At 43.5% G+C, this 13,508-nt stretch overlaps 1 long non-coding RNA gene across 1 annotated transcript in view; it reads left to right on the plus strand.

The window, feature by feature from the left end:
* Positions 1–5,586: 5,586 nt before the first annotated feature.
* LOC122810933 overlaps positions 5,587–13,508 on the plus strand; it is a 60,307-nt gene continuing 52,385 nt past the window's right edge. The window contains exon 1 of the long non-coding RNA XR_006366159.1: positions 5,587–6,415. This is a non-coding gene — a long non-coding RNA (uncharacterized LOC122810933). The remainder of the gene's footprint in view (positions 6,416–13,508) is intronic.

Here is a 13,508-nt window from a genome sequence, read left to right on the forward strand (position 1 = left end):
TTACAAGCCTAGCCAGTATAACTCGATTTTACCTAATATGTGGACCCTAGGGCAAGAAGATGGCATAGGTTTGTGCATATGACTTGAATATTTTATTAATTGCCCCTGTCCATAAGGGACATAGGTGCTACCCCAAGTGTGAATTTGTGATTCCCCATCCATTGATCCAAAATACATTTGAAGAAGGCTAGAGAACGGCTCTGTTTAAGGTGAATAGGAAGCCTGTTCCAAAGAAGGGGTAATCTCTGTGACACATATTAGTTTCTCCAGCATGTTTTGTTTGAGTCACTGACTAGGTTTAGATCCCTAGATCAGTGACTCTTCGCCTTGTGGATGTGTAGCAGCTCCATCAGGGATGGATTTGAGTGCCTTTTAGGTTAGGCATAGGTCACCCCTTAATAGTCAGTAGGAGACAGAGTAAATGGATAGGACTGTTAGTCTATCTGTATAGGAAATGTTAACACCCTGTGTTTTCTTTGTGTGGAACTTCTGGGGTCAATCCAGCTGTTGTAAGTGCCTAGTCAAGTACATGCTTAGATCTAAATACCATACCTTTACTTATAAGCTGTACATCACATAATGACTCTCACCATTGTGGACACATGTTGGTCAAAATTCAGTCTACTGTCTAGCTGTGTGCCTAGACTTCTAACCTCAGAGTCTGTTCTAAGGGGTGTGCTATTAAATGTTGTAATTTGCAGGGGTCTCTGGCTTCCCAAAGGGTATGATAATGCTTTTTTCACATTTAGTTTCTGGCACCAATCATTTGTCTGATTTAGACCCTCCTGAAGGACATGTACATCACTAAGGGATTTGATGATTTCTCTATGCTAAAAGTCTGCAAATATTGTCATCCAGAGGCCTTCCACATTAGCCTTGACTTCAGGTAGTAGTCCCAGCACTGAGCTTTGCGGCACACCATTAGTAACTGGCATCTTGCTGTATCTGGATTCACCTACTTTAACCATATGTGTCCTGTCCGTGAGCCAATTGTCTATCCATCTGGTGACATAGGGATTTATGCCAAGGTTTGTGAGTTTATTTATTATACCTGAGTATAAGATTATATCAAATGCCTTGGCAAGGTCGTGGTAGGTAGCATGCACTATTTCCCTTCATCCATGGCTCTAGTGACTTTCTCAAAGAAATCCACCAGATTCAATAGGTATGACCTGTCCTTGACAAATCCAAATTGGGTTGGGTCTAGTGTTTGGAGATTCCCTATGTCATTATTTATCAGGCCCATGGTTATTCTTTCCTTGCTTTGCATATAAGACTAGACAAGCTTGTGATTCTCTAATTATGAGGGTCAGTTGATGGTCCCCCTTTGTGCAGAGGGATAACTGTCGCTGCCCTCCACTCCATCAGGGCAAAGGCAGTCCAAAGGCTCTGGTTAAACAGAGATCCCTGTGGGTCTGAAAGGTCCTGATTCTGTTTAAGAGGAAACCTGGTAAATCATTGGGCCCCACTGAAGCCATGTTTTTAGCTTTAGAGTGTGATAATTGGTGGGGGAGTGGTGAAGGATATTTCATGGGGGAGAAATGGAGGTGAAATTTTGGTTGAATTTATCAGCCAGCAGATTTGTTATATGTTCCGGTTATGAAGAGGTGATGCTATCCACAACTAATTCCACACATTTTTGGATTTTGCTGTTAAGACTCCAGACATAATTGAAAAAAATGCCTTATGGTTATCCTTAGCTTTGGATGGTATTTATGCCTCAAATTCCACTTTCATAGTCCTGACTAGTTCCCTGATTCAGTCGTTTAGACTAATGAGGGACTCTTTGTTCTGTTGTGCACATTACCTCGTACTTCTTGACAGGATTTTCATTCTTTTCTAGTACAAACTGTTAATACCAGGGGTCTACCAGCGTGGCTTGTTTTTCCAGTATGACCTGGGCTTATTTTGGTCTGGTACTGCTGTTTCTGTGAAATTGTTTATATGGTCGAACAGGGCTTTTGTGTATGCTTCTGCATAGGCTTCTGTTTTTTGTGGGTTTGGGGGAGCTTGGAAACTAGCTATGCCATCACTTAATTGAAGGTAGTTTGCGTTAGAAATGTTCTTAAAATTTTTGGAGTTAAGTGGGTTGTCTGGTTTTACCTTTATTTCAAGGAAGACCACTTTGTGATCTGAACTTATTTGTGAAGGCATCATACCTGGGGAGTGGGGTGCAGCATTCAACCATATTTGTGAGTACCAGATTTAGATTAGGATATTTGTACCCTTAGTGGAGGTGCAGGCTAACTGCTAAAGAGCATTTGAGTTTACAAAGTCAAGAAATCTTTGGGCCTGCATGTTCATGGCCAAGTATGCCTCCCAGTTAATGCAGGTGTAATTAAAAATCACCCAGGGAGTGATTCTAATAACTTCAGGTATGATGCATGAGTTTCCTGGTTCCAGGTGTGGGACCTGTAGCTAGCAAGACTATGACAATCGACTTTCCCATGGTTAGTTGGAGATGGAGTAACTCAAGCATGACATATTGTCTAACCAGCCTTGAGGTGTGCTTATCCTTTATGTAGATAGGTACACCTCCTCCTTTTGCTTTTTCATGTTCAGTGGGTGGTCAGAATGTATAAATGGTGTTATAACCATGCACTGCTGAAGTACTTTCCATTGCTTTGAACTATATTTCAGTAACTGCACAGACATCATAATCCTCCAGGGTGATGAGTTTTTCTAGGGAGTGCAGTTTCTTGTTGAAACTCCTAGCATTAAGCAGTAGCACCTTTAGCTTGTCCTGAGTAGCTTTTGCTATGCTGGAAGGTTAAAAAGGCAATGTAGAGGTGGATAATATATTAGCCAGTTCCTGAAAGCCTAGTGGTGACAGGTAAAGACCATACGAGGCAAAGCAACATGGCCTGCCAACCATGTCCTCCCAGGCTGACAAATATTGAACCCCTTTATAATGACACCAGTAGCTAAGCCACTTTTTAAAGTTGATAATTTTTTGTTGGTATTGTGACATCATCCTTGAAAACAGTAGAATGTTGCTCAAAGCTAGGCTTTTACCTGCTTGTGACACATTTTCTTTGAGATCAATCATGTCTCTCATCATATAGTCCAAGGAGGTACATCTCAGGTCATTCATAAAAACATGGACTATGACAAAGTCATTCTGGTACTTGGGGGTAAGTGGCCTGAGTGCTTGCTTGATCTGGCAGATCCTGGCCTCTGACAGGTAACTAAATGTAACCGTCTCCTTATCCAGGCTAGTAAGAGGGGCATCAGTGTGCCTCACAATGGAGACTCCTATGATCAAAATATTGAGTTATTGGGTGTTTCACCTTATGGGCTTAGTAGTTGAGATACAATGATATGTGACTTTATGTGTTGGAATGAGAATTGTCTTGTTTGTGTGCCTGTGTCTGAGAGCGAGGCCTTTGAGTTGTGGGTAAGTAACATGTGAGCACCTCATGTGTGAATCTATGTGTCTGGCCCTTTGTGGGTGCAGCGATATATGTGTGTGTGTGTGTGTGTGTGTGTGTGTGTGTGTGTGTGTGTGTGTGTGTGTGTGTGTGTGTGTGTGTGTGTGTGTGTGTGTGTCAACCTGTTTGTTGCTTTTTGTATTTGTATGTGAGAGTCTGGCCTCCAGTGTCAAAGTATAACTACATCTCTCACATACTGTATTTGTGTGTCTAAGAATTAAATGGCTGTCAGTGTACATAAGGCAATTTCTACATTGCCTCAGGGTGCCCATGTCCACCAAGCTAGATGCAGAGATAGCAGGAAAGTGCACATCCATGGTTGCAGGTTCTAATGTATACTTTGCAAGGGATAGGAGAGGGGGTGTTTATAATTGGACAAGGGATGGGGGCTTACTTTGGTTTAGTCTAACCTATCCAGCTAAATTGCTCATCACCTAAACCAGACGTTCATAATGAAAACAATTAAAGCAAGGGCAAAATGATACTTAGTTTCATTTGTCTTGGCAAGGATGGTTTCATATGTTTGCAAAATCTCTCAAAATATCTGATGTCATCACCAAATGATGAGCAGCTCAGATAACTGAGCCCAAACTTGAACAAACGTGAGGCTTATATACAATCAGAAAAAAAAACAAGTTTTACACTAGCTATGCCCTAGGGCCAATCAGGTAAGCACTCAATGAGCTTTCTACCAGCAACTCCCAGTCCCAGCTCACAGACATGAAATAAACCCTCTGCTGCCACAAGATTTCAAACCTTAACCCTCTTTAGGCAAAATGACTGGTTTGGAGCCCAAGTGTTAAGGAACTACAAACAGATGCCTAAAACTAGCTAAAAATACCTGGATACAATGCATTCAAATGCAGAACAGCTCCCTTAAACACTTAGAAAATGCAACTTTTGAACTTTAAAGAAGTGCAAAAAACAATAAATCGCACAGAAATATTTCACAGTATAATGAAAACAATTAAAGCAGGTGCAAAATGATAATTTAATTTGCATGCTCATGCATATATGTGTGTGTGTGTGTGTGTGTGTGTGTGTGTGTGTGTGTGTGTGTGTGTGTGTGTGTGTGTGTGTGTGTACATATATATATATATATATATATATATATATATATATATATATATATATATATATATATATATATATAGTTGTAACGGTAGAAAAAGTATTAGTTGGTACTGGAACATTATAAAAAATTCTGGTCTCAGAGAGCATTACTGTTAGAAGTCTTTTTTGAGATTTGTGACATAATTACTAGTATCATTTAGTTTAATTTTTTAACAGATGATTAGTATACTGTAAGATTTGTTATATTATTGCAGTGGGAAGTGGAGAGTGATTAAACATAAGGAGCTGTAAAGATACTACAAAACAGTTAAGAACTGGGGGGACCTTAGATTAACCCCTGGCCAAGCAATGCAGTATGTCCAGTATGTCCCAGGGGTTAATTGAGGTTACAATGAAATGAATAAGGCGGTGGTGGTAGTCTTCCACAAGGGAAGAGTATGGAATGCCCTGGGAAGTCATCGACCTTTGAAGACTGAAGGAGAAGATTCATAGAAGAAATCTGGTATCTGGTGTATTACCTACAAGCAAAATAATGTCAGTTTATTACTAGCACAGTTTCTTTTCAAAGAAATCATGTCAAATAAATCTGACAGTAATGTACGGCATGTTTATATCAGCAGCAAACAATGGAGACTTGTTGGTTGGTGTATACATGGACCTTATTAAGCATTTCATAATGCTACACAATAGAGATTGTATGGAATCTGAAGGGAGCAGGAGTAAACTGAAATATGATGAGGTAGGCAACAAATCTTGTTAGCAGGAAGAAAAGAGAGGGTCATGTTCAACGAAGTTAATTGTCAGGCACAGGCTATAATTAAGTGTCACAGGGGTCAGTGCTGGGGCCATTTCTTTTCTTCTTTTTTGCATGTATCAGATATGAGAACTGGGAAAGGAACAAAAGTAACATTTGCAGATGACGATGACAGAAATAGACACAGTAGTATCTAATGTGAGGGACAAAGCAGAAGTGAGCTGAAAGGTAAAGGGTTCAGTGTAAAGAAATGCAAATTTAAGTGCAGAACAAAAATGGGAAGCTATGTACTGTAGAGATACAGCAATACTGTTGAAAACAGGAACAGGGAGTTCACAATAATACAGGAACATCCAAGGAGAGCATATACCAAAGCAGTAGTGAAGCAAAAAAGGGGAATGTGAGATCGTATTGGTCCTGTACAAAACAAAGATAAGACTGCAGTTGTGATACTGTGTACAGCTGTGGTGTTCATGAAGAAGAAAAACATTAAGCACAGAAGGGAGGGCAGAGGTGTGCAACCAAAGAGATTAGAGGTTTACATGGAATGAAGAATGTGGTGATACTGAAAAATGTGGCAAGGGAATGACGTGATACAAAATGTATGCCAATAGGCACAGGTCTGAAAATAAAAGATGGCTAAAGGGACCAAAATAGTAAACTGTGGACTTCCAGTACTTGACAGGCATTAAGCAGCATTTTGCCATGGAAATGTTGATAAGATCCTGTAATTCATTGTTGCAGGAAGTGGTAAAAAAACAGAAGACAAGCTGGAATAATTAGATGAAATAAATGAACAATATAAGTATGTCTTACTGTCTCGTGTTTTGCTTCTAACTACAAAGCATACTTACATGTGTGTATATATTCCTTTTCTGACTACAAATGTGAAAATAGTATCATATCTTAACACTGAAAATCTTCAGAGTTTGATATTCTGGCCATCAGAGAAAACACTGCATGTTTGGATAACAGCAACTGGAAATTCCAGAGTGTGTTAATATTACACAGTCTCCTCCCCCATGTAGTTTACTGAACCGGAAGGCAAACAGACATACGCTTTGCCTCGACAGAGAGAGAAAGACAGAGAGTAAGAGGCAATATTTACTAGAGTTGAAACAGCTCAGAGAACTTCACACTAAACTGACAATTTCAGGTAATGAACGTTTCAGAAATTGCACTTCTGGGAAAAGTAGGACAAGCACAAAATAAAACAGTCTGAACGGATTTGCGATTGTGGTTAGTGTATGTGTGTGTGTGTGTGTGTGTGTGTGTGTGTGTGTGTGTGTGTGTGTGTGTGTGTGTGTGTGTGTGTGTGTGTGTGTATATCAGCGTGCAGTTAAATATCGGTGTTTGCAAGTACTTGTACATTTTAGTCTGTACCTTTGTATACCAACAAGTTTTAGTGTGTGTGTGTGTGTGTGTGTGTGTGTGTGTGTGTGTGTGTGTGTGTGTGTGTGTGTGTGTGTGTGTGTGTGTGTGTGTGTGTGTGTGTGTGTGTGTGTGTGTGTGTGTGTGTGTGTGTGTGGCAATCCAATTAAGCTCCTTGTTTCCAGTAATAGCATTAGCACTTGAGAGGATGAGTGACTTCCTTGTGCCTTCACTATTTCAGATAATGTTCTTTGAATTAGACCATAACTTTTAGGTTTATTTTGTTTTTCAGCTCCTGTAATATAATATTACATATAAATGCTGTTTTACTAAATGGATTATTTATATTTTGTTTTTCATATGTTGTGCTTGTATATACCTTAGGTGGATTGTCATACTTCTCAAATGTCCCTGATTTTATTCAATGCCTCTGATTTAGTTTCATATTTTGCCTTGGCATTCATAAACGTTTTGTTGTTCTTCTAAATCATTGAGGATTGCAGTCAGTTAATAATGCCAGCCATTAGAACTTCATACCTCTTATTGTTTATAAAAATGCATATCGATGCAAAACCTGTTGTTCTACTAACTGTTTAAGTGAATTAGAGTAAGATTTAAAATGTATTCATGATTTTGGGCCTTTGTTTCCCCCTCCACCATTTTTTGTTTGTGCCTGATTCTTGAGTAAAGAATGTGAGAGCTATGTGGACTAGACAAAGCAGTAAGTCTCTATTATGTCACCTGTTCATTTTACTTTACTTTTATGTCCTCATTCTTTAGGTGTTCTGAATCTCCCTGGCTACTGATACGTTCCTTCAAATACTTAGGTTACTGCTGCAGAGAGTATAATTCTCTAAAATATAACTATACTTGTGTATATGAACATGTAAACTGTGATGATATTGCAGTAATAGTTCAGAGACACTGAAGAAAGTAGCAACAACACTGCTGACATGGAATACAGCAGCAATCTAGATGCACACAACAAAGTTATATTACATTTTTACAGGGGAAGTCTGGAGAACAACAATTCTGGTATTCCTGACAGATGGTTCAAATCCTTTGCAGTCGACTTTTGTGTAAATTATCTGCATTGAATGGTACATAACAAGCTGCAGATTGCTGTGACTGTTCACAGCAAACTATTTTTGAAAAGCATCCTTGACAGTTCATATATTTGCTAATACTTCATTCACTATTTTATAAATATTTCTGTTGACCATCAGCACCTCTGCAGAATAACTGGCTCTTGTTGTTTAACCCTATCATTATTGGCTGTATCATAGGTTCATAGATTCATAGGACGATACTAGGCTATTGGCCCAGAGGCCTTTATAACCCTAGCCAAGAATGTCACCCATGTTCCACAAAGTCAGCACCTGTTTTCCCTGTCCATCAAGGACACAGGTGGGATCCCAGGGGTATATTTTCTGATCTGAAGTAGTTAACTTCATTTTATCTGCAACCTGTGGATATTCAGATCTGTATCGGATCCGAGCCGGCAACTTTTTTTCTAGCATCTGCTCCAAGCTTCGAGCTCCTCCCCTTACCCATAATGCACTGCACTACCATCTTCTACCTTCCCTCAGATCTTGTTTTCCGTGAAAGTAGTGTGCATCAGGGTCTCCTTTGCTCTGAGCTTATGGATAGTAAGTGTTATTAATACTTGGTCTCTTTGTGTGTCTGAGTGATTATTTCCCTTCCTCCCCTTTTTGTGTATCGCTTGTTCGTCAGTTTAAAAAAAAAAAAAGTTTTGCTAAACTCGGTAGAGTAGTTGTTAGGTCTGCCCTTCCCCTACCTGTGTTTGTGTGTGGTGTTTTCTCGTAAGTAGTATTTTCTTTTTGGGTGCAGGACCATGGCTGATCAGCCAAAATCTGTGTTCAAGAAATGTATAGAGTGTGGCCATAAGCTCTCCCCGGCTGATGGTCACACTCTGTGTGTGATTTGCTTGGGAGTAGCACATTTGTCCACTCAATGTGCTATCTGCACCAAGTTCAATCCTAGAGCCCTTAGGGATCAGAAGGCCAAATTAGTAGCCAAAGGCCTTCTCCCCGCATCCATGCTGGAATCTGCCATGGCCTCTGCACCTAGTACTCAACCTCCCACCCAGACAAGGACTCAAACTCCCTCTTCTTCTGGTGCTGGGCCTAATAAAGACATATCTACAGTCAGTGTGGCTGACAAGGAAAAGGACAGAGAAAGGCACAAAGAGGATAGGGACAAGAGAAAGGACAGACCTTGCAAGAGATCCCCTGACAGGGAGCTCTTTCTTAGTCCCCCTTCTAAGGCCATGAGGGCAGTTTCTCCACGTCTCCGGTCTCCTCGTTTCTCACCGGAGTCATTGGAACATTCGGATCTGAGGCCTTTCTCCCCATCATTGCGCAGACCAGCCAAATCCGAGTCGGTGGCCTCTTCGCGATCAACTCAGAGTTTATCAGACTTGGACATGGACAGGATGATCTGGAGATTCATTCAGATCCAAATACAAATGGGAGTCTTGCCAGGCCCTTCTCCCTCTAGAGGGGGACCTCCATGCCCTTCTTCCACCCCATCTCTCCTTCCCCAATCTGTGCTTTGGCTTTGGGGCTTTTGGATCCAAGGATTTTCAAAGCTGGTAGCTCGGTGCCGATGGTTCTTCCAACCTCGACTCCGGCTGTTACCTTGAGTTCCTCGCTTCCAACTAGTTCAGATCGGAGTGACTCTAGGAGCCGCGGACAGGGAGTCAGACCCGAGGGAATGGATTCTTTGGCTCCGCCCTTTTCGGATGCGACCCATTTCCTCGGACATCAGGCTACCCTTGCTTCGGCTCCGGTCCCCGCTTTGAATCCGGGGAGGGCGTCTTTCTTGCTGGGTGCCAAGGAGGTCTGCTATCCCTCGGCCTTTGAAGTAGTGGTGAGGGTTCTCTCCCAGGGATTGAGACCCCAGCCCATCCCCTCTGATTCCACCCAGGCCCCCCCTGGATTTGGCGATGACTCCCTTCATCCTGTCTCAGGGACAGCCCGTGCCAGAGGATCCCCAGGTTAATTTCCCTGAGGAACCCCCTGCAGCTCACGAATCCTCTTCTGAGAGTCCCACTGAAGAGGGTCACTGTAAGTGCAAGTGCAAAAGGAGGCACTTGGACTCCTCCGAGTCCCTCACTACAGACGCTGACTTAGATGAAGGAGAAGGTTCCCCCAGGTTACGTTCCGAAGATGTCTCCTTCAGAGAAATCATGGAGATCTTCCACCAGATGGGAGGTTGGTTAGCCCCAAAACCTTGTGGGGATGAGTCAGTGTTCCGGAAGGCCTTTTGCATGGGCCCATCTACTTCCTGGGTGTCCCCGCCAGCTTACCCTTGGTGGACCTTATCACCATGCGGGCATGGAAGGAGGTTGACACCATAGAGCCCATCCCCAAATGCCCTGACAAAATTTTATCTCCCCCTTCTGACAGACAACCTTGGTCAAAAGGAGCCCCAGTTGATGCTATGTTGGTTGCAATGGCCACCAAGAAGGAACTAGCACAGGAGAGTTCCTCAGTCCACCCTCCAGACAAGGAGTCCAGGTCAGTAGATAGGTTTGGGAAGTGCATCTATTCCTCAGCGACCTTGTCGATCCATGCGCTGAACTATTTGGTACATGTGATCTGGCTTCAGCGAGAACTTGCTTCAGAATTCGCTGAGTCGCCCGCAGAGTCTTTATCACCACAGGACAAACAGTTGTTCTCTGTGAAAATATGTACTCTGAAGTTAGTCTCAAACACGTCTATGCAGCTTCTTTCCCATGCCATGGAAGGAGCAGCTAGGGTGGCTGGGGCAGGCATAGCCATGAGGCATCATGCCTGGCTCAGGTTGTGTCAATTCGAGGACCCTTTCAAGGCATCGTTTATCAATGCTCCCTACGATAGTTCTTCCCTTTTTCGGAAGATAGTACGTGACACACTTGTCCAGAGCAAACAGGACGGGAAGACTTTGCCTGCCGTCGGGATCCGCTTCTCTAACCCTCAGCGGTCCTTCTCTAGGAATCAAAGAGGGCAAAAGAAGATGTGGTTCTGAAAAATCTCAGTTTTCCCGGGATTCTCAGGACAACTATTCCACCAGAGGCAGAGGGGGACAGGATCAATGCCAACCCAGAGGTAGAGGGGGTCCCAGGAATTTTGGGTCTAGGGAACCCTTTTCTGATAGACCCAGTCAGCAGCCCTGAGGGGTTGCCCAGCTGTCTTACTCTGGAGGCAGTCAGAGGAAGATTGTCCTTACACCCAGTGGCATGGGAGTCCATTACGACAGATGGCTGGGTGTTACATATCATATCCAGAGGTTACACTATCCCATTTGTTGCCCCTCCAAATATTCCAAAACACCTCCTGGATGTTCCACCCGCTCACAGGAAGGCTGCAGCTTTAGAGGTTTCAAAGCTGCTTCTCAAACGAGCCATCGAACAGGTCCCCCCTGATCAGTCCGGATCAGGCGTCTACTCAAGGTTTTTTTAGTGCCAAAAAAGATGGGGGACCTCAGGTCCATTCTAGACCTGTCAACGGTGAACTTGTCTGTAGCCAAACAGAAATTCCAGATGTCACCGTACAGTCCATTCTACCTTATCTCCGAGAGTGTGACTGAATGTGCTCGTTAGACCTCCAGGATGCTTACTACCACATCAAAATATTCAGAAGGTCCAGGAGGTTTCTGTGCTTCCGGCTGGGAGCCAGTCATTTTCAGTTCAGAGCCGTACCCTTCAGTCTCACCACAGCCCCCAGGGTGTTCACCAAGGTAATGGCAGTTGTAGCGGCTCACCTGAGGCTTCAGGGTATTCAAGTGTTTCCTTACCTGGACGACTGGCTCCTCGCTGCGCCCAACAAGCATCACCTGTGTCTGGCCCGAGATTACTTCATTCGGTTGGCAGATCTACTGGGAATTACAGTCAATGTTCAGAAATCCCAGTTGCAACCAGTACAAGTTCTATACTTCATTGGGGCATGGCTAGACACTTTGCAGATAAAGGTATTCTTAACTCCAGACAGGATCTTACACCTGAGGTGCCACATAGCTCAGACAGTGTGAACTTCAAATCTCCAAAGGCGAGCAAGGTTCTCCGGGCACTGGGCTCCATGGCTGCCTCCTTATTGATTCTCCCTTGTGCGTGCCTTCATATGCGGGTTCTTCAATGGACTCTAGCTGTTCAGTAGTCTTGGCTAGACCTGCCCATGGAATTTCTGATCAGGATCAATCACGTCTGCAGGATGTCCCTTCTTTGGTGGTTAAGTTTACCGGAGATATCAGAAGGATGCCCTTTCGCGTCATCTCCAGTCCAAGCCACAGTGACCACGGATGCCTCCCAACTCGGGTGGGGGGGGGCACTGTTTGGGAAGGTCAGCCCAAGGCACGTGGTCCCAGTCAGACACCAAGTTGCACATAAATGTTCTAGAGATGAGGGCAGTGCTTTTAGCGTTGGAAGCCTTTCACACTGTCCTTCGTCTCGGATTGATTGCAATTCAGTCAGACAACATGTCGGTTATCTGGTATATCAACAAGCAGGGGGGAACGAGATCCTACCCCTTATGTCACGAGGCCATGAGAGTGTGGGAATGGGTGATCTCCACCAGTCAGTTTCTGATAGCAACGCACATCCCAGGGATTTCCAACATTTTAGCCGACAGATTGAGTCGGGCTATCCTGATGCCGTATGAGTGGTCTCTGAAACAGTCAGTATCAGAGGAGATCTTCCATGCATGGGGTCAGCCTTGCTGTGATCTCTTCACATCTCCATCCAATGTGAAGTGCAGCGAGTTCTTTGCTCTGATTCCCTCACCAGGGGAAGTCCCCAGAGATGCTCTAGTCCATGCTTGGCCCCCCGGGCTTCTGTATGCTTATCCACCCTTACCACTCATTATGAGGTTTCTTCAGAAATCTTGCCGACTGCAGTGCAAAGTTATCCTCATTGTCCCGTTCTGGCCTCATCAGGTTTGGTTCCCATTCCTTTGGTCTCATCTATTAGCTCCCCCATGGATTCTGGATCCCTGCCCGGATCTAATCTCCCATCCATCGGGGCCCATCCGCCCGACCTGGGCAGCCTCAAGCTGACAGCTTGGTTGCTCCAGTTTGGTTGATTGCCAGGACTCCCGGTCTTTCATCCCCGGTAAAATCCATTCTGGTGGCTTCTCTTAAAGATTCCACTAGGAAACTTTATCGCAGTAAATGGAAGCATTTTTTCATTTGGGCCTCACAGAGAAAACTAGATCCCTTTACAGCCCTTGTTCCAGCGGTGTTGGATTTCTTGTCTGGCATTTTTTAGCAAGGAGCTAGTTCCTCCACAGTGAAAGTACAATTGGCAGCCATTTCTAATTTTCATGTTGGTGAGGACAACATTGCCTTAGCCTCCTCTAGGCTGTGTAAGGCTTTTCTTAAAGGTACTTTTCTGTTGCGTCCTCCTGTCAAGGATTCAGTGCCTCCTTGGGACCTTACCTTTGTCTTACAGGCATTGGTGGCTCCTCCATTTGAACCTGCAGTTTCGGTAGATTTAAAATTTTTATCCTGGAAGACAGCTTTCCTAGTCACCATTACATCTGCTAGGAGGGTTTCTGAGCTTCAGACTCTGTCTGCTGTGCCTCCTTATTTGGTCTTCCATAAGGATAGGGTCTCCCTCCGTACTAACCCTTCCTTCTTACCTAAAGTGGCATCTGAAGCAAACATAAACCAGTTCATTAATCTGCCTGTTTTCTTCCCTAACTTCCAAAATAAAGGTGAATACAAACTTCATTTGTTAGATGTTCATAGACAACTTCATTTTTATCTTCATAGAATGAAGTCTTTCCGCAAGACTGACCAATTGTTTGTTTCCTTTTCCAAAGCGTTTATGGGAAAGGCTATTTCTAAAGTTTCTTTTGCCAGATGGATCACTCTTTGCA

This window comes from Protopterus annectens, chromosome 9.part0, assembly GCF_019279795.1.
Source record: "Protopterus annectens isolate FY-2018-M chromosome 9.part0, PAN1.0, whole genome shotgun sequence".
Classification (NCBI taxonomy): domain Eukaryota; kingdom Metazoa; phylum Chordata; order Ceratodontiformes; family Protopteridae; genus Protopterus; species Protopterus annectens.